General features: G+C 34.7%; 1 long non-coding RNA gene across 1 annotated transcript in view; it reads left to right on the top strand.

Annotated features, from left to right (window-relative positions):
- The first annotated feature begins 796 nt into the window (after positions 1-796).
- The window catches only part of LOC148949655 (uncharacterized), a 45,838-nt gene continuing 26,226 nt past the window's right edge, over positions 797-20,408 (top strand). The window contains exons 1-2 of the long non-coding RNA XR_016142094.1: positions 797-923; positions 15,207-15,296. This is a non-coding gene — a long non-coding RNA (uncharacterized LOC148949655). The remainder of the gene's footprint in view (positions 924-15,206; positions 15,297-20,408) is intronic.

Here is a 20,408-nt window from a genome sequence, read left to right as displayed (position 1 = left end):
TTGCACTGCTGTCATAGAAAGAAAGGAGTTTCGCAGAAAAGCTGTGTTGCGGCTCAATTTTATTTATAGCCACTAGAGAATGTTTCTGTTTTATATTCTATACTTTCAGCTGTGATTAATTGTCAAACACTGTTCGCCAGTTTTTATCGAGTATAACTCAAGCGAATTTATTTCAATCTGCCTTGTCTTCTCACTTTTTTGTTCTCGGAAACGTCATTTTTGCTCAGGGCTACTTCTAAATATTCAGAAAACGGCAAGATAGAGGAGTTGTTAAACGATTTTAACCACTTTACCAACCAGTTGACTGAGTGGTTTAGGAGATCGACGTCTTCTGTTGAACTTTAAAACCATGTAGGTCAAAATAGACATTTCGAAGCTACAGCTGCTCGGACCTTGTCGCACCCAAAAATCTTTAATAGCTACCGAAGATCAAAGACTCGCATCTTTTTCGCATAACTTATGAAAATGCCGAAGTGAAAATGAATCTCTATGATTGGTTCCTTACTTTTCCATTAAGATAGGTAGTGGTATCGGTAATCGATATAAAATTTCGCTCTGTTGTCATTCTCATGACGATTTTCTTATGCTATCTTTTAAAACTGAACTAGCACTAAACTTAATTTGTTGGTAGCGTCAATGTCAAAGCTGGAAATACCTGCAGAAGTCCTGCAGGTAACAGACCGTGAGGTAGCAGAACAAAGAAGGACAAATTTTACAGTTTTTTTGGCACTTTTTCACGGGTTTTGAAAATTTTTAGTGGCAACCCTGTATAATGGCTAATTTTCTAGAAGGACACTAAAAGTGTCCATTTTTGAGTGATTTGGACACTTTTGTCCCTAAAAATTTTGGTAACCCTGGAATAAACGCCATATTGAAATTTGTTAACTTTGCCATGCACTCCTGATTCTTTTTCATTTTTACTGGTGAGTTCTTGACATGAGTATTTATTTTTATCCCCTGTCTAAATTTAAAGGTCAGCTGTTACTAATAGATGTTTCTCTGGTTCTTAGACTATGGGGAAGGCCGCTCTAGGGTGTTGGCCGTCAAGCTTATCATAGTAGGCTATAGGATGGAGGAAGCTCCTCAATTGAAAATAGTAAAAATAAAGACCAGCAACTTCTTGTCAGTCAAAGAAATCTCCATAAAATTCTTGGTCAATATCTACCAAATCATATTATTGAGTTAGGAATAAAGTGAATACACCATTCAATGCCTTTTTTGGTAAAATTCTACTTTAGCTCCTTTTGACTCTCTTGGGAAGGCGTTAGGTTAGGAAAATGAGACTTTCAGGGATGGGTCTACAGGCTAAAGTATGTCCCGGGAAGGTATTTTGAAGGGAAGGTGCCCAATGGATATTCTTAAAAAAATTACATTCTATAGAATGTAAAAATAATATTCAACTACACTTAGTATCAAGATAAAATATCATGCTAGACAGATATTAACAATTTTAAGACTCTTACACTTTTCCCTACCTAGCTGAATATTTGACCGTTTTTGCAATATATATAATATCTACCTAGTTAGATAGTAACATGGCTTAATGTTTTGGATATATATATATCTCACTAGGTAGATAAGACGATTCTCTAAGCAATTTGTGGTTGATGTCCAACTAGCCAGATAAATTGTTTCTCTTAGGCAAATCATGAAAATCCAACTAGATGGATAATAATGTAGCTTAGTGTTTCTGATATATATCCAACTAGGCAGATAAGAAGATTCTCTAAGCAGTTTGGGGTTAATATCCAACTAGCCAGATAAATTGTTTCTCTTAGGCAGAGAGAATATCTACCTAGTTCAATAATAATGTAGCTTAGTGTTTCTGATATATATCCAACTAGGCAGATAAGAAGATTCTCTAAGCAGTTTAGGGTTAATATCCAACTAGCCAGATAAATCATTTCTCTTTGGCACAGCATGAACATCTAACTAGGTGGATAATACCAAGTCTTAACACTTCTGATATAGCCTAGGCTATATACAACTAGGCAGATAAGAAGATTCTCTAAGCAGTTTGGTGTTAATATCCAACTAGCCAGATAAATAGTTTCTCTTAGGCTGAGAGAATATCTACCTAGTTGGATAATAATGTTTCTTAGTGTTTCTGATATATATCCAACTAGTCAGATAAGAAGATTTTCTAAGCAGTTTGGGGTTCATATCCAACTAGCTAGATATTTCATTCTCCTTAGGCATAGCATGTACATCCAACTAGGTGGATAATACCAAGTCTTAGAACTTCTGATATATATCCAACTAGGAAGATAAGTAAATTCCAATAGGCTATGCAGTTTTGGGATAATATCCAACTAGCCAGATAAATTGTTTCTCTTAGGCACAGCAAGAATATCTAACTAAGTGGATAATGCTGAATCTTAGATCTTCTGATATATATTTAATTAGGCAGGAAGTTATTTAACTAAGCTACCTAGTTTGATTAATATCAGAAGGGCTAGGATAAAGTATTATCCACCAAGTTAGATGTTTATGCTATGTCTAAGAGAAAAAATTGTCTGACTAGTTGGATATTATCACTAATTTGTATGAAGAATTAACTTATCTGTCTAGTTAGATATATATCACAAGCATTAAGTTAAAGTATTATCCACCTAGTTAGAGATACTAAGTTGGCTCTTATGCTTTATTGTATTTGGCTAGCAAGATAAAACTATTTTTCTTTTAAATTTTAATTAGGGCCTATTTTCCTAGTTGGATAATTTCTTATTTGCTTAAAAGGATTTTTCAGATAGCTAACTAGTTGGATAGTTTTGGCAATAACTAAGTATGGTTGGATATTATTTTTACATTCTATAGAATAGAAATTTTTAGATAATATCCATTGGGTATACTCCCTATTTTGAAGTACCTACCTCCACTCCTTCTCCCTCTAAAGGGTCATAAAATTTGCCTACATGACAGGTCTATACCCATTGAAATTTTGACAAAACACCATTTTACCTTAATTTTCAGTTATCAGTTTCTTTTTCTCTGGCTTTAGCTCTGAAAATGCAATTTCAGTTATTTGAGCAGAATTTTAAGACATATAAATAGTTTATTTCCAAAATTTAGGAAATGTATTTGAATATCTTTAAAAACTTATAAATTGGGATTGAGCAAAGTTGTGAAGCCAAAAACAATTTTGTTGTACTTCATTTAAGCAAAAGATCTAGATTTGCAAGGTTTCACTTCTGTAGCTCGAATATTTTTAAAGGTCATCAAAGGTCAGGACCCTCTCGAGGGAGAAGGAGCAGAGGTGGATGCTTCAAAATATCTTCCCAGGACACACTTTAGCCAGTAGACCCATCCCTGAAAGTTTTGTTTTCCTAACCTAACCCCTTTCCAAGATAGTCAAAAGTAGCTAAAGTCGAATTTTACCGCCTTTTTTATGCTGATTACGAACATAATAAGCATTTCTATCGGAAATGAATTTCAGCCCCCCCCCTATATATCCCAATTCAGGGTTTGGGTTGGTATCGCCTATATCGGGGGGGGGGGCTTAAATTCGTTACCAACAGAAATGCTCGTTATAGGCCTATTCATAATAAGCATAAAAAAAGGCATCAAATGGTGTGTTAACTTGATTCCTAACTAAATAATGACTTTGTATATATTGACCAATTTCTTTGGTAAATTTTTATCAAATCATATTATTGACTTAGGCTACGACTAAAGTGAATATAGCCTACCACTCAATGCCTTTATTATGCTCTTTACAAATATAGTAATCATTTTTGTTGGAAAAGAATATTACCCCCACCCCTATTCATACCAATTTGGGTGTATGTTTGCACATTAGGGGGGGGGGTAAAGTTTAAACTTACTTCCCATTTAGCCCTACATCATAAATAAAATATACCCTCACCCCCAAAATATGCAATTAGCCTAGGCTATATACCCTGAATTGGTATATATAAGGGTGGGGGTAAAATTCATTTCTGATAAAAATGATTATTATAGGCTATTTGTAAAGAACATAAAAAAAGGCATTGAGTGATATATTCACTTTAGTTGTTAGTCAATAGGCCCTAATATGATTTGGTAAAAATTTACCACTTCTTTGGGATCTAGCCTAGTTTAGGCCTAGATCTAGGCTTACTTTCCCCCCTATCCATAATCTGTAGATATGTGGGTTAACCCAAATTTTGTATTTTCCATACATTTTTCCTTTTTTCATTAGTCTTCAAATAGAATTAGGCCTAGGATAGCCTAATAGCAAAGAAGCAAAATTGACAGAATCAACATACAGGGAAATTTAAATCAGGTTGGAAAATCTTAATTTGCACATCAGGGAGAGGGATGTTAAGGGAAGTACTGTTAAGAATGATTTAGCCTCAGTAGGATAAAAGGTAAATTTGCAGTGGGCCACATTATTTAGCTAAGATGAAAGTGAAAACATCATTTGATGCCTTTTTTTATGCTCTTTCATAATCCAAGAATTGCTTCTGGGGCTAGTTGCATCTTGAGCCCTTAAAGAGGCCCAAAAGGTATTTTGTATGAATAATGTAAAAGCATGAAAGCATCAAATGATGTTTTCACTTTCATCCTAGCTAAGTTATATGGCCAACAGCAATATTTCCATGAAATTTACCCACACCCTAATGTGCAAATATATACCTTGAATTTGAATATATACTCTGAATTGAATGTTGTTGAAGGCTTTCAAAGAACTTGAAGCAGTAGGAAAATGTTTTATATTTGAGTTGCCTAATAAATAAGGTTTGAATTATTATAAATAAGTATTTTTGGAATATGTTACTCTTGAAGAACTTATTTATAAACTAGTGATTTTAGTCAGAAGTAAAATTATCCCCACCCCCTTAATGTGCAAATATATACCCTAAATTGGTACATGTACGGGTGAGTGTAAAATTCATTTCTGGAAAAATTTATTATAATAATCTTAAAGGGCACAAAAAAGGGCATCAAGTAGAAGGGTAGGCTATATTCACATGAGTCCTTACTAAATAATATGATTTGGTAAATATTTACCATGACTTGTTTTTAACCACTTTTCAATAACTTAACTAGTGCTGATAACTCCTTTGTGTTGTTACAAAAATGAAACACCTTTGGGGCTTCTTTAAGGGCTGAAGATGCAACTAGCCCCAGAAGCAATTCTTGAATTATGAAAGCATAAAAAAGGCATCAAATGACGTTTTTACTATCATCTTAGCTAAATTGTGTGGCCCACTACAAATTTACTGGGCAAAAGACCTTTTTTGGGGAAAGACTACTTTTCTTTGGCATTCTGGATAAATAGAGATGGGTTTTTGGACTACCCCTATTTTGCTACAGCATGGCACAATGTGAGTGTAGACCCAATTACCTCTCACTAAGGCCAGCCCAGTGGGAGTAATTTGTCATCTTAAATTAAAATGTAGTCTCTGTTTTGAGAAGCAAATGAAAAGAAAAAAATATGTTTAAAATTTGTGATTTCATAGAATAAATATCAAGCTATTGAATTTAAATTTTTAGAATCAGAAGACCATCAGCTTTCTGTAGACTGAACATGTGAATAAAACTGAAACACTGAAAGGATATATAGCCTACATCAAAATAGGTTAATTTATATTTCCAAATAGAGGTCCTTCTAGGTAAGTCAATAAACAAACCATTTCAAGTATTTGATCTTAAATAATTTTCACAATAATAATATTGATGCATAGCTTATATTTTTAGCTATTCATTGACATATACAATTCTTCTCAATTACTATTTGGTAACAAGATGTGAGGGTTAGAGTTTTACATAATTTGGCTCAGTTGCATACTGTTTTTTTTTACCCTAATAAGCTGTTTTTTAATTTCTTCAAAGTTATGTTCAGTATTTTTCAGTGTTTCCTTCTGAGGAGGAGTAATTGAAAATTAAGCCTAGTGTCCTTTTTTCAATTTGTTAGTTAGGATAATGAATATAGGCCTGTCTTTTTTATTTATTTAAACCATATAAGGAAGCTATTGGCCATTTGCTGTATGTTCTACATCTTTTGTCCTAATGCTCTTTCTAATTATGCTACCAAAATTAGTAAGTCTTCACTCAAAAATTGTATTTTGAAGGAAAAGTTTAAGAAATGCAACTCTAGAAGACTCCCCTAGCCATCTCAACCTTTCTATTTATACTGCCCTAGAAAGCAGGATAGAACCATATTTTTTGCACAGCCTATTGTTTAAGGTATGTTCAGTCAGTTGGGTACTTTAAAACAATCCATAGGCAATTTCTCTGGAAAACATCTAGCAAACTCCCTTCATTTTTTGGATTGCCCACACTTCAGAGCCATATTTGACGACTGTCATCACTGCAGCTTCAAATATTCTTATCTTGATTTGCAGGCTTATCTTCCTATTTAAAAAAAAAAAAAATTCAACAATGAAAAAACACCCTGGGCCTTGCCTATTCTAAAAACATTTTCACTGTACCCACTATCTTTACTAATGATAGGCTACTACCTAGATATATGAAGCTATCAACTTGATCAATCTTCTTGTTACCCATCATTACCTTGTCATATAGCCCTAGATTATATATAAAACAAACATAGAATAACAATTGTACCATCAGATTCCTTTTTCTTATCTTTTCAACATAATAGTCATTACCCTGACAATGCACCCTACCTCCCCCACCCTGATGAATACATATATTGCCCTACTAATATATTTGTTGCTCTTTCTAAGGATTGATGTGTTGTAACACTGGTTATTCTGTGTAGACATTTGGTTTAGCCTTAGTGATTTTTCTGAATATTGGATAAATAAAATAATATGTTAAATGAGTTAAAATGTAAATAATATTATAAGGAAATATGATAATCTGATTAATTTAAAACATGCTGTGGATTGTAAAGTAAAGATTGCATTGTTTTTCATGTTATTTTTTATATAGCCTAGGACTAGGCTATATGATACCATAATGTCTTTGCTCTAGCATGTCTCCTTCTGGAGAGCTGCTATTCTTAACCTTTAACACTTTAAGCCCTTAAAATAATACTTTCTTATTAGGTAACAGTCATGGTATAAATATAGTAATTGTTTCACTCATAAATCTTTCCCCTTCCTGTTGGTCCTATATGTGATACAATCCTGGTTTAGGGCTTCTTGCTATCATGGAAGTCAGTTATATTAGATTAATGAATCTTTCAGGAGTGAATCCAGGCCAAAAGTACATCTCCTGGGAAGGTATTGTTAAGCTACCATGTCTACCCTTTTCTTATTTCTGTAGGTTAGTTTGATGTGTTTACCTTATAACTAGTCCAATGTATAAATTTTTAATTCAATGGACAGTTAGTTCATGCTAGTCTTGATAAAGACTACCTCTGTTTTAAAACTGGAAGATCTCCTTCTTGTTTCAAGTCGGCAAGAATTATCTCTTTGTATAAAGGAGGAGACCCAATGAACCCAACAAACTATCTGTCAATTTTAATCCTGTCTACATTTGGGAAGTTGCTCAAAAAGTGCCTATATAACTGTATAGTCAGCTTTTTAATGAAATCTAAATTTTTTAGTTTGATGCAATTTGGGTTCTGGAAGTCTCACTCTACTGAGCATGCTATTATGGCAATGACTCAGTTTGCTCATGACACCCTCAACAAAGGTGATATTCCTACTACAATTCTTATTGACATTAAAAAGGCATTTGATATGATTTCCCATAAAATATTGTGTACTAAACTTGATAACTGCAGCCTAAGAGGCCCAGTTAATGACTTAGTAATGTCATACCTAAAAAACCAAAATCAGTATGTAGACAGAGGCAATACTTCTTACTCATCAGTATCTAAATCTCAGTCAGTTGGAGTCCCACAAGGCTTTATTTTGGGTCGTCTCCTATCTCTTATCTATGTTAATGATATCAGTAATAGCAACAAAGATATTGGCCTTAACACATTATTTGCTGATGACATGGCATGCAATGTCAGCAGCCCTGACTCTAGATCTTTGAAGCTTAGGTTGGAATCAGCACTGAAGAGGAGAAATAAATTGACTATTAATTGTACTAAAACAAAAATCATCATCTTCTCTTGTACTGGGAAAACAGCACCAGAAATTATGATGATTAATATTCAAGGCCTACCCATTGAAATTGAAAGAGTTGATGATATTAAATATCTTGGGATAATACTGGATTCAAATTTATCATTTAAAAGCCATGCAATTTATCTTAGAATGAAACTGGCAAGAAATATTGGAATGATGAATCATCTGAAATTTGTTCTGCTGTTTTTTGCCCTGAAATCTCTTTATCATTCTCTAGTGCATTCATATATAAATTACTGTCCCATTATTTTTTTGAATACTTTTAAAACTCATATTCTTCCTCTTCAGAGGCAACAAAATAAATTCCTGCATCTATTGAAAAATTGCATGCCTAGCCCATTTTCTTACCCTGGTAAATTGTCAGCAAAAAGTATGTATCAAATTTTAAATATCCTTCCACTGGATCTTTTCCCTTCTTTCCATTCTGTACTTTATATGATTAAACATATTTAAGGTCTTTTGCCTGAATATTTTTATTTGCATAACACATTTTTTTAGGATGATAATCAGGTTTTGCATGCTTATTGGACCCGTGGCAGTTCTGTAGTCCATCAGGCTTTAATAAAATCTGAAAGGTCCTATTTTTCACCAAGGCATATTATTATATATAATTGGAATAAATTCCATAGTTTTGTAGATTTGTATAAATCATTGGTTAATAATAAAATTAGATTAAAGAATCACTTAATTTGATTTATTTTCTGGGGTGGATGCTCCTCATTTCACTTTATTTATTTGGTTATTTTGATTTTATTTGGATTTTGTTTGTTGTTACCATACAGAGAGTTGAAGAGCAATCTTTTTATTCCAGGATTTGCAAATAGTATTATTTATTTATTGTTGAATGTATATTAACCCACACACAAGTTATTCTCCCCGTGGGTCATTAATTTGATAGTTTTGTGAAAACATTTTTTATTGATTAATAAAGAAATTGAACAGATAGTTTATCTTCTGATAGAAAATGCCACACCTCACTCAAATCTACCAAAAACGGACCTAAAAACTATTCAGCAAAACTTCCGCTGTTAACAAAGTTCTTAAAAGGTTTATGAACAAAGCTTTAATGTACTATTTTGAAGCTAATCACTTCCTCACTCATTCTCAACATGACTTCAGATCTGGAAGATCTATTGACACTAACCTACATATGTGTGGTTATGTCACTATAACTGGTTGACAAAAATTTTGCTGTTGGCATTATCCTTCTAGACCAAGTAAATCTTTTAATAAAGTTTTCTAGAGACTCCTTGAATTAAAGCTACATCTATAGGTCTTTATGCAATGGAATGTATACAGGACTTCCTATGAGATAAAACCCAAGATGTTGAATTTTCTAGTGTTGTTCCTTATTTTTCTCCTATGAAAGTTTTAAGTGACATCCCTCAGAATACTATTCTCAGATCATGTCTCTTCAATCCCTATATAAATGATGTGCCAAATCTTTCAAGCCTCATCACTCCTTATTAGTGTTGTAAGATTACCATAAAATAAAACTTGGTAAGTAAAATTGGTAAAATAAGGTACTCCCTAGGAAATATAGGGTAACATTGGTGTTTTAGAGGTGCCCTGTAGCTGCAAGACCAGCTGAGCATTTAATTTTAAGCATAACTTGCAGCCTTTAATTAAGTTTTTTAATGATTCTGATTTTCCTGGACTTAAAAAAAAATAAAACCTCTTCATCTAGAGACTCGTCAATTTAATTAATAGTCTAGTTTATCCCTTTGGTTAAAACACATTTTTGATGCGTTTCTAAGAGTTTTTGTGCCCCCTTTCCAAACAAAAGTCCTGAATGTGGGCTTGAGGATTATATATTAATTTTTGTCTCCATCCTCCCCTTTTCTCTCTGTTATAAATAGTTTTGTATTTGCATGAAGATTCTTTCAAAACAACTGCTGAAACACAAGGATTGTTTAACTAGAATAAGAATTTCTTTAAGACATTGTAGTTGGTAACAACTCATTCAGTAGCAATTGGTTGAAAAGCAGGCTAAATCCTAGAAAAGGGCACTGGAGCTTTCAATTGACTGAGGCTGAGCCCCCTCCAAAGTCTATTTTATCCCCCCTCCCTTACACACAAAGTGCCTCTGAGATAAAATAAATGAACAAATATTAATACATTAAATTCTTCGAGGTCTTAACTATAGGGAATGCTATATGATTGCCTCTGACTTAAAACAGAGAGTAGAAATTTCAATGTCCCTTCTAATAAAGATCCAAAATTATCAAAGGGGAAAATAAGGGGGGATTCAATCCCTGACATTGCCAGTTGTTTGGAATGGGGGTCAGTGGTGTGATTCTGTAAGCTCAGCCAGAGTTGACCCAGCTCTATATGGGTACCTGGAGATATCTGGGGAAGGCAGGAAGGATGTGCAAATGCATAGGATGGCTGGCCCAAACCCGCCATTGCACTTCCTGGCTGAAGAACCACAAAACAGAGATCAGCACTGCCAATTTGGATTTTGAGGTTCTAGTTTTGCCCTTCTTAATTACCAATGCATTCTGTCACCCATCACTTGTCTTTGTGTCTATGAAACCAGTTTTCTTGGATCTTACACTCAGATCAAAAACTAAGTGTGTTCTGGCTAATTAACAAGTACAGAGAATTCTCGCCTAATCTTGTTGGTGAATAGTCTTTCATTGAATCTAGCTTGGGTTTTTGGTTTGTTTGATTCAGTCATTCTTCTGCTCTGCTTGATTTTCTTCAAAAAATCAGTTTTCCTTTTTTTGAGCACTGAAGATGTCTGTATGGAAGTCCCTGACAAAATATCTGCTTCTGTCATTTTCACTTCTTTTTTGTCTACTTTATGACATTGCCCTATTTTTTGGCGTCTGTTTAATTTTTTTTCTTGTTTGTCATATGTCAATCCTGCTTGTAGCTCTTTCTGTCCTTAACAGCTCACATAACTACTATAATTTTATTTTAGCTAATATTTCACCATTTCAAAATTCTAATTAACTGTGCTCAGTAGCGTATCCAGGGGGGGGGGGGTGGAGCGCCCCGGGTCCCCCCGAAATTCCTTTTTTTCTTTTTTTTAAGTGCCAATATATTAAGTTCCGAAATATTCACGCTTTTAAGTTATTTGCAACACCTGTTCTTTTTTTCATTTCTTGTTAAATGGCTATCCATTTCTCCAGCAAGCTTATATAATTATTTTATCATCAATCATGCAATCACCTCCTGTAATCAAACAAGATGTCAAGGAATTTTTCTCACTATTTAATCCCTGCAGCTATAAGCACTAGCTTCTCTGCAATGAATGAATTGCGATAAGGAATCGGACTAAGAGGCAATAGTTCATTCAAAGTTTCAAACGCTGCTATAATTCCAGTGTAAGCTAAGCATTGAAACGGAAAGGTCACGTGAGAGGAAAGAAAGAAAATTACCTTAAATCGCATGTCCAGCAAGATAAGGTGGTGTTGAGCCTCCTGTAGAAATCTTGCTGGTGGAGTTTCAAGGTTATGATTTGACATCCCAGTTCAGCCTCCATTCGGCATTGGCCCAGTCTTGATCAACTCCTTTCTTGAAGGCATCTAGAGTTTTAGATTGGATGGTGGCTTCAGATAGGCTGTTCTAGAGTGGGACGGAACGGACTGAGAAGAACTGTTGGCGCTCTTGCTTGATGCAACGGGGGGCCTGCAGCTTCTTGGTGTGTCCTCTTTTGGTAGTTGAGAAGGACGGGGAAAAGACATGACTTAATAGGTTATTTTTAGCAACTTACGAGTTGCTATTACGTCTTCTCTTGTCCTACAGTATACTAAGGTAGGGAGTTGGAGTAAGGTGAGACGTTCCTTGTAAGATTTGTCTTGGAATGCAGAGATAAGCTTAGTTGCTCTTCTTTGGACACTCAAGTACTTTTACATCCATCTTATAGTACAGAGAGGCTAGGGTCATGCCAAATTCCAGGTGAGGACGGACCATGGCTTAGTACAGTTTTGTAATCACTCCCGACTTCCTGGTGGTAAATGTTCGCTTTATGAGGCCAAGGGCTTGGTTTGCTTTTGCAACTTGAGCTCGTGTGTGGCAGTGAAACTTCAGCTCATTGTCAACAATAACCCCCAGGTCCTTCTCCTCACTGACTGCCTCAAGCTGGGCGTCTCCAATGTGATATGCAAGTTTTGGATTATTCCGTCCAAGTTGTAGAACTTTACATTTTAAGGCATTGAACTGTAGACACCAATCCGATGACCATCTAGATAGTCTGTCCAGATCTTCTTGCATAGTTGATAGATTTAGGTTGTTCTGGGCCAGTCCTAGGAGCTTGCAGTCATCAGCATATAGCATCAATGGATTCTTCAGGTTTGTTGTACAGTTATTGATATACATGCTGACAAGCCTAATTAGTTCTAGTTAGTTCTTGTAGTCAGATACTAATATGAAACTTGTGCTTTACTTGAAGAGCGGTTTCCCGGGTTTTATGTTTGTGGAAATCTCACCAGCTCTGCAGTATTGGAACAAATCATCGGCCAATGTATTGCGTTCAGCTTAAAAATGGAGAAATTTGTGGGGGTTGGTTTTGATTTGGCCAGCAACATGTCAGGCTGGTATTCTGGTGCACAGGCAGAAATTAGGAAAAATTATCCACATGTGATCTACACCCACTGTGCATTACACAGCTTAAATTTGGCTTTATGTAAAACTAGTAGGGTAGGACTTGTTCGGTCAACCTTTGCTACTATACAGCATTTTAGTTTTTATGTCTTTGTATTGTGCGATTATTTCCGCACTTGAGGAAATAGTTGGTAGCATACGGTGTGATACGGAAGTTATTTCAAAAGCGAATGCGTTGGTTTCAGCAGCAACCGAATTTAGTTTTATGTTCATGATGGCTATGCTAGAGTTTGTAAGTGCCATAATGCTCTCTGTCTCTAAGGCGCTGCAAGCCAAAGATTTAGACTTAGTTGAGTGCTGTCAGCATATTAAGCTATGTTCTGATACTTTACTGCAGTCAAAACAAAATAATTTTGAAACAATTTTTCAGAAAGCCTACAAGCTTGCACAAGAGTTAAATGTGGCTCCGGTTATTCCAAGGTCTATCCGCCGAAATTCCATCAACGATAATGAGTCCATCAAGGTTTTTTATCGCGAGTCATTGTTCAAACCTTACTTTGCTTCACTTATTGAAGAACTTGATCAAAGATTTTTGCGCCATCAGGAGGCATCTTTCAAAATCGGAAGACTTTTGCCAGCTAACAGCGAGTCATTAAATGTTAATGAATTTGTGAACGCTGTTGCTGTTTACGAGAGATTTCAAGGGGGTAGACGTGCGCTCGAATGTGAGTTAGTCCTTTGGAAACAGAAGTGACTCGGAATGTCTGAGAAACCATCAACTGTTGCTTCGACTCTTGCGTCATGTGATGCAAAATTTTCCCATGCATTCAAAGGCTTTTGACGATTTTTCAGACATTACCAGTGACTACCGCTTCTGCTGAGAGGAGTTTTAGCTGTCTTAAGCGATTCAAAACCTATCTGCAGAGCTCAACGGGCGAGGAGCGTCTGAACGGACTAGCTCACATGACCCTGAACCACGATATCCAGGTCGATGCTGACCAAGTTTTTGATTGATTTGCAGCCAAAAAAGACCGGCGGCTGTTATTGTGAGAGGTTAGGTTGTCTTTCGTTGCTTGTTTCTCTAAGTGCAGTTGATTCTGTTTTTTAAACTTTAGTTGTGCTTCATCCTCTGTAAACAATGTTAATATCAATACATTTCTTGCTTTCATGGCTGCTATATTAGGTAGACTGAGGCCCCCACCCCTCCGAAACCAAATTCTGGGCAACTGTCTTTGATATAATATTATTTTTTATTTATTTGGATCTCGAAAACAAGGGTCCCATAGGCAAATATAAGGAATAATGCTCTTTTTTTTATATTTTCTAAATTCTGCCACTTCGTGGCAGTTCCAAAACATCTACTTGCCCAAAATAGAAACTCTCACTGCTTCTAACTTTTTTTCTAATTCTGACTTTGTTGGCAAAATTTTGTCATCCATTCTCAAACCAAAAAAAAAGTCTACAACTAGAAATACTCATGACAAGTGTGTACTTTCCATTTCTTTACCTAGCTACCACCCCCCCCCATACCCTCCGCCTGAAATCGTGCACTGTAATAGATAATTTTCTTGCTCACATGACTGCTATAAAAAGGTAGACTGACGGCCCCTCCCCCCCCCCCCCCCAAAAAAAAAAATCCTGGTTACGCCACTGATCTAGAGGGTAGGGGGGCAGCAGCCCTACTCATCTTATTTTCTGTTGGTTTTGGGTTTGATTGGGTTGTTCATTGTAATTTTTGGGTTTAATTGATTTATTGATGGTCACATGTTAGTTTTATGGTTGGAAAATTATTTGATTTTGATCTGCTCATCTTGGGTTTATTATAGCTGTTTGCTTTTCATTGGAAAACTTCATTTGTGGAAAAAAGTTTTTTAAAATGAATCTAGGTAAAAGGTCAACACACTGTGGCATATATTTACTACTATTCTTTCCTATTCTACTAATCAGTTTCTTTGAATATTTATTTGAGCCCTTAAATTGACACCTTGTTTCTTATTGGACTAGAAAATGAATACCCAAAATTCTTAAAAAAAACAACTTTAAAACAGTCAATAATACTTACATATCTCATTTCTAAAAAATATTGCTTCATTTACGAAATTTTTTTCAAAAGAAAATTTTCAAATAAAAGTAAAAAAAACAAAACAAACAAGACACACATCAGTGCCACCCATACAAAGGGTGATTTTCCTTGTTTTCCACGGGGGGGGGGAGCTACAGTTTTTCTGTATGGGATAATGGTCCAACATCTTCCTGTGTTATTTTATTTTGATCCTGCAAGTTTCACATTCTCATGTTGAGTACAACCTATACCCTACAATTTTACTTTAAATTTTTGTTTCATTTTAAGATTAAAAACTGCACTACTATTTAAAGTTAAAATTTTAAATTTTCATTTTTGTAAATTTTCATATATAAAATGAATCCCATTTTTTTTATTTTTGACTGCTAACGCAGTTGAACCTACGCTTTCAACTGTATTAAGATAAGAGTGGCTTTGCAGTGCTTGATAGAAGTGGTTATAGCTAGTGTATTCTTGGGAAATATGTTCTTCAATTCTCTGTGTAAAACATGAAAGCAATATCCTCGTTTCATTTCATAAAATGTATATAATATTTTCAGAAACTGTTCTTTTCCGTTCTACTGTTCTCCTCAAATTTGAAATATAGCTGCACTCGTCGCCTTCTTCTAAGGATTCTGATATCAAAAGAGGTAAGTAATCCAATAAAAGTTTCGGTTGCAGAATAAAAGTAAAGCTGCTTTGTTTTAGTAGATAATTTTCTAGCGTCAGATTCCTTACAGAATTTCCAAAAATGTAAAGCAAAATGCAAAACTGTTAAATAGATTGTCCATTAAAAACTGTGCTTATAAAGTGGACCTCAGCAAAAACAGGGAGGGGGAAACATGCAACTTGTTATAAATTTTGATTTAATCATAAAAGCTGATGGGGATAAAAGTGATTGTTTTATAACTCAGAACATATAGCAGCTTAGTTTATAATAACTTTTCTAGCTTTGGGGAGTCAGGACTATATTGTAAATGACAGCGACATTTAATTTGTGATTTTGATCTACGACTCTGAAAGCTATCTCTAAATAAATGATTTCTGGTTTCTGTTTTTCTAACAATCTTTGGACAGAAGAATTTTGCCTCATCCCTGCTTATGCGGAGATTGTTATGGGACAACCATAATTTTTATATGAGGGCTCAGCATCTGCATCTTTTCTTTATCATGTTATGGTGTTTTTTGAAATTGTGAGTTTATATTGTTTCTAACCGACTTAGCAATAAAAGAAAAACAAACGCAACAACAAAACTATTTAATAGCTACAAATAGTAGATATATTAGCTGGTTAAATTGTGTTAAGGGATGCTTCACTGGAGTTTAATATAAAATTTGTGATTTAAATTTTAAATTATCTTTATATAAATGCAAATTTCTCAATTTTTAGTTAATTTGAATAGTGATTTGAAGTTTTTCCGCTTTTTTTTTATATGAAAGTTTGCATTGATGCATATATGTTTTTTACCCCATCTATATGAACTGTGAAATTATTGTCTGAAAAAGGTTTGTGTGACCTTCACATTTTCTAAGCAACTTTTACTTCTATTGCTGCGAGCACCCAATGTTATTATCAGGGCCAGATCTACTAGGTGCCTGGCCCGATTGGATTTTTTTGTGGGGCCCTATCTATATATTAAATTTTTAAGCCAAATTCAAATCCAGCATATAAATAGATAAATAAACACACACACGTATATATATATATATATATATATATATATATATATATATATATATATATATATATATATATATATATATATATATATATATATATATATATATATATATATATATATATATATATATATATATTAAACAAAAAATCGCGAAGAAAGGAAACGAGGACAATTAACAGCCAGTGAAAAAATTGAAAAATTATGCAAATATTTCGGTCAAGACCTCCGCTTGACCATCCTCAGTGCAGAATAAAACTGATAAAAATATAAAAACCAAACCTTAAAATAAAAACACCCAACTAAAATTGGACGACCCTTTCTTAGTAACGGTGAAAGGGTAACTGAATAAAAAACACAAGTCTAAATGGCATTTCAGAATTTCATTTTGCGTAAAGCACTTTTAAAGGCTGATCGCTTTCCAGTTTGATTGTTATCGGAGACTCTATTCGATTGCACAATATAATTTTGTGGATGTGTGTAAAAACGATCAGAATTAATAATTTTGTCATAAATGGGACTAAGAAAAGTTTCTCCAGTATCTCTATTAAGAGCTACCTTTTGGTGAATGTGCTTTTTTATTTCAACTGCCTCCCTGAAAACTTGCGTGAGACCTTTAACGGGGGCAACGATAGAGGCCTCGTCAAACAAAATGAAATGGTGTGGATTCTCGTACACATGTTGCGCCAAGGCGGAATCAAAAACCTCAGGCCTTTGGCGTAACCTCATTGCCTTGTCAATTGAGGACTTGTGCTCAGATAACCTCTCCCCCAATTGCTGTTGGGTTCTACCAACATAAAAACAGCCACAAGAACAAGGAATTCTATAAACACCACTACCCAGAATGGGGCTGGTTTTATCTTTGCCGTCGTTAAAAAAGTTCTGTGTAATATTTGAATTTTTAAAGGCGACGCTAAGTTTATGTTTTTTAAGGATTCTTTTCAATTTGTCACTCAATTTTGGAATGTAGGGTAGAACAGTGAAAAGTTTCTTATCATCCACCAATGGGACGGTATCTGTTGGGGCTTGTGGACCTGATGCCCTCCCCTCTGCCTTTTTTCGTCTTCTGTCTATAATGGTCTCAAGTAATTTTATAGGGTAGCCATTGCAAAATAAAATGTCCTTAATATAGTTCAATTCTGAGTCGATGTGAGGCTCTGAGCATATTCTTATTACTCGGTCAACCAAAGAAATAACAACTCCTCTTTTTATGCAGGGAGAGTGGTTGGAGGAAAAATTCAAATACCTATCGTTATGCGTAGGCTTTCTATAAATAGAAAATTCAAGGCCAGGAGACTTATTGAAAATTAAAACATCTAGGAAAGGAAGTTTGTGGTTATGTTCTAGTTCTAAAGTGAACTGAAGGTTAGAGTCCAAAGTATTTAGATGAGTTAAGAAGGAGTTAAGTGACTCTCCTCCGTGCTCCCACAGAGAAATAACATCATCGACAAACCTACCCCAGAAACGGTGTTTTATCGGAAAATTTTCCAGAGCAGAGATTTCTATGAATTCCATATAAAAAGTTGCCAAAAATGGTGAAAGACTTGTACCCATGGGTAAACCCCTAATTTGGGTGAAAAATTTATTATTATATTGGAAATATGAGGAGGAACTATTGCAAAGACGGACGAGACGCATAATAGTTTCTATGTCCAGTGTTTTGTAGTCTATTTGATCAATATTATCTTCTAATTTCCTTTGAAGAGCTAGTTCACATTTTTTAATGTCGCAAGACGTATACATAGAAATGGCATCGAAACTGGCCAAAATTGTATCTTTTTTTATTTCAATGTCTTTTAATTTTTCAACAAGGTGAACTGAGTTTCTTATGTATGAAGTTTGTGTTTGCATAAGGGGGCGAAAAAGGGTTGACAACCATTTCCCCAATCTGGCAGTCGGAGAGCTATAAGAAGCCACAATTGGGCGTAGAGGGACTCCATCTGTGTGGATTTTTGGGAGCCCGTAGAATTTAGGAGCTGAACAACCTTTAGGGTAAAATAATTTGTACATTTGTGGAGTAATAAGTCTTTCAGTTTGCAAAATTCCTAGCTCCTTTCGTACTAAACGTGTGAACTTATCGGTGGGGTCTGAATCTATGGGCTTGTAAGTATGGGTGTCGGATAAAATTTCTGTAACTTTTGTATTATATGAAGTTTTATCAAGGATAACAATTTTATTTCCTTTATCAGCCCTGGTGATAATGATGTGTGGGTCTTTTTTTAATTTTTTGAGAGTTTGTGTTTCCTGATTTTTTAACCTTGGGGAATATGGAATGTAATCAAGAATATTCTTAACCACCTCTCCTCGAAGTAAATCTGAATTTTCCACAGCACCACGTGAACCAAATATACCTACCTCTACATTGGAGACTATCTCTGCAAAATTCACTTGTGTTTGAGGTAGGAAAATTTTAGGTCCCTTGGACAAAACATGGGTTTCTTCTGGAGTAAGAGCTTTAGAAAATAGGTTCTCAATGGCCAGACCAGGACAAAATCTTGGAAGAAAACATCTGGAATTCTGAAATTTTTCGTACTCTAATTTTTCAAACTTTTCTGATAAATGAGCCTTAGCCATACAAAAGTCGTGGCGGAAAGTATTCTGAGCTATTCTAGATATCTGCTGAAAATCCGTCGGTGAAAGGTTTTGCTGTAGAAATTTTCAAGTTTTTGAAATTGTGTTACTTAGGAAAAAACGTCGTTTTTTTTGGTCTTTTAAAATGTGAACCAAAGACTGAAAAACAACCCTATCCCTAAAATGCCTTTAGGATTGTGTACCAAGGTTTAGGCGGAAAAGAATAGAAATAGGAAGAAATATATTTACTCTACAAAGCTGTAAAAATTCTTGTGGAATAATAAGGTTGGCGTGTTTTTTAGACAAATCAAAATAATTAAGAACAGACTTGGTCAAAAGCTCCCCGTAAGCTAGTCGTAAATAATTTCTGAGACCACACTGGCTAATCATGATAAACAAAACATCGTGAAGAAAGGAAACGAGGACAATTAACAGCCAGTGAAAAATTTTAAAAATTATGCAAATATTTCGGTCAAGTCCTTTTCTTGACCGTCCTCAGTGCAGAATAAAACTGATAAAAATATAAAAACCAAACCTTGAAATAAAAACACCCAGCTAATATTGGACGACCCTTTCTTAGTAACGGTGGAAGGGTAACTGAATAAAAGACACAGATCTAAATGGCATTTCAGAATTTCATTTTGCGTAAAGCATTTTTAAAGGCTGATCGCTTTCCAGTTTGATTGTTATCGGAGACTCTATTCGATTGCACAATATAACTTTGTGGATGTATGTAAAAACGATCAGAATTAATAATTTTGTCATAAATGGGACTTAGAAAAATTTCTCCAGTGTCTCTATTGAGAGCTACCTTTTGGTGAATGTGCTTTTTTATTTCAACTGCCTCCCTGAAAACTTGCGTGAGTGTGGTCTCAGAAATTATTTATATATATATATATATATATATATATATATATATATATATATATATATATATATATATATATATATATATATATATATATATATATATATATATATATATATATATATATATATATATATATATATATATATATATATATATATATATATATGTAAATATTGCATTTTCATGCAACCTTTAGCATAGCTGTTTGTGTCTCACAATTTTTCTTCATAGAGATCTATTTGGCCATATGAATATGGATCAAAATCACCTTCAGGGGTCAGTGATGGGTGCGGTGGCGCAATCATAAAATAATTAGGTAGGGGGCTGACCGGCGGTCCCTGGACCAACCAACGGGAAACTTTAAAAATTTCTTAGAAAAACGGTATTTTAAGGCACTACTTCATGTTTATTTTAGTTCTTTGATTGCAAGTTTCGAGTAGGGGCTAAGAAATGAATGATAAAACCGAGCAGATTAAATAAGATTTAAAACAGGATATTATATTTTTATTTAGGGGGAGGGCTAAAGCCCCTTTACCTCACCCAGTGGGTGCGTACCTGGATGGGTGTGCTGCTAAATTGATTTTGTGATGAATTTGTCCAGCTTTTTTGAAGCTGAAAACATTACGACTGCATATGGTTCG

This window comes from Artemia sp. Qi Xiang Cuo, chromosome 8 (assembly GCF_049724085.1).
Source record: "Artemia sp. Qi Xiang Cuo chromosome 8, ASM4972408v1, whole genome shotgun sequence".
NCBI classification, from domain to species: Eukaryota; Metazoa; Arthropoda; class Branchiopoda; order Anostraca; family Artemiidae; genus Artemia; species Artemia sp. Qi Xiang Cuo.
This window is presented reverse-complemented; position numbering and strand designations above follow the sequence as displayed.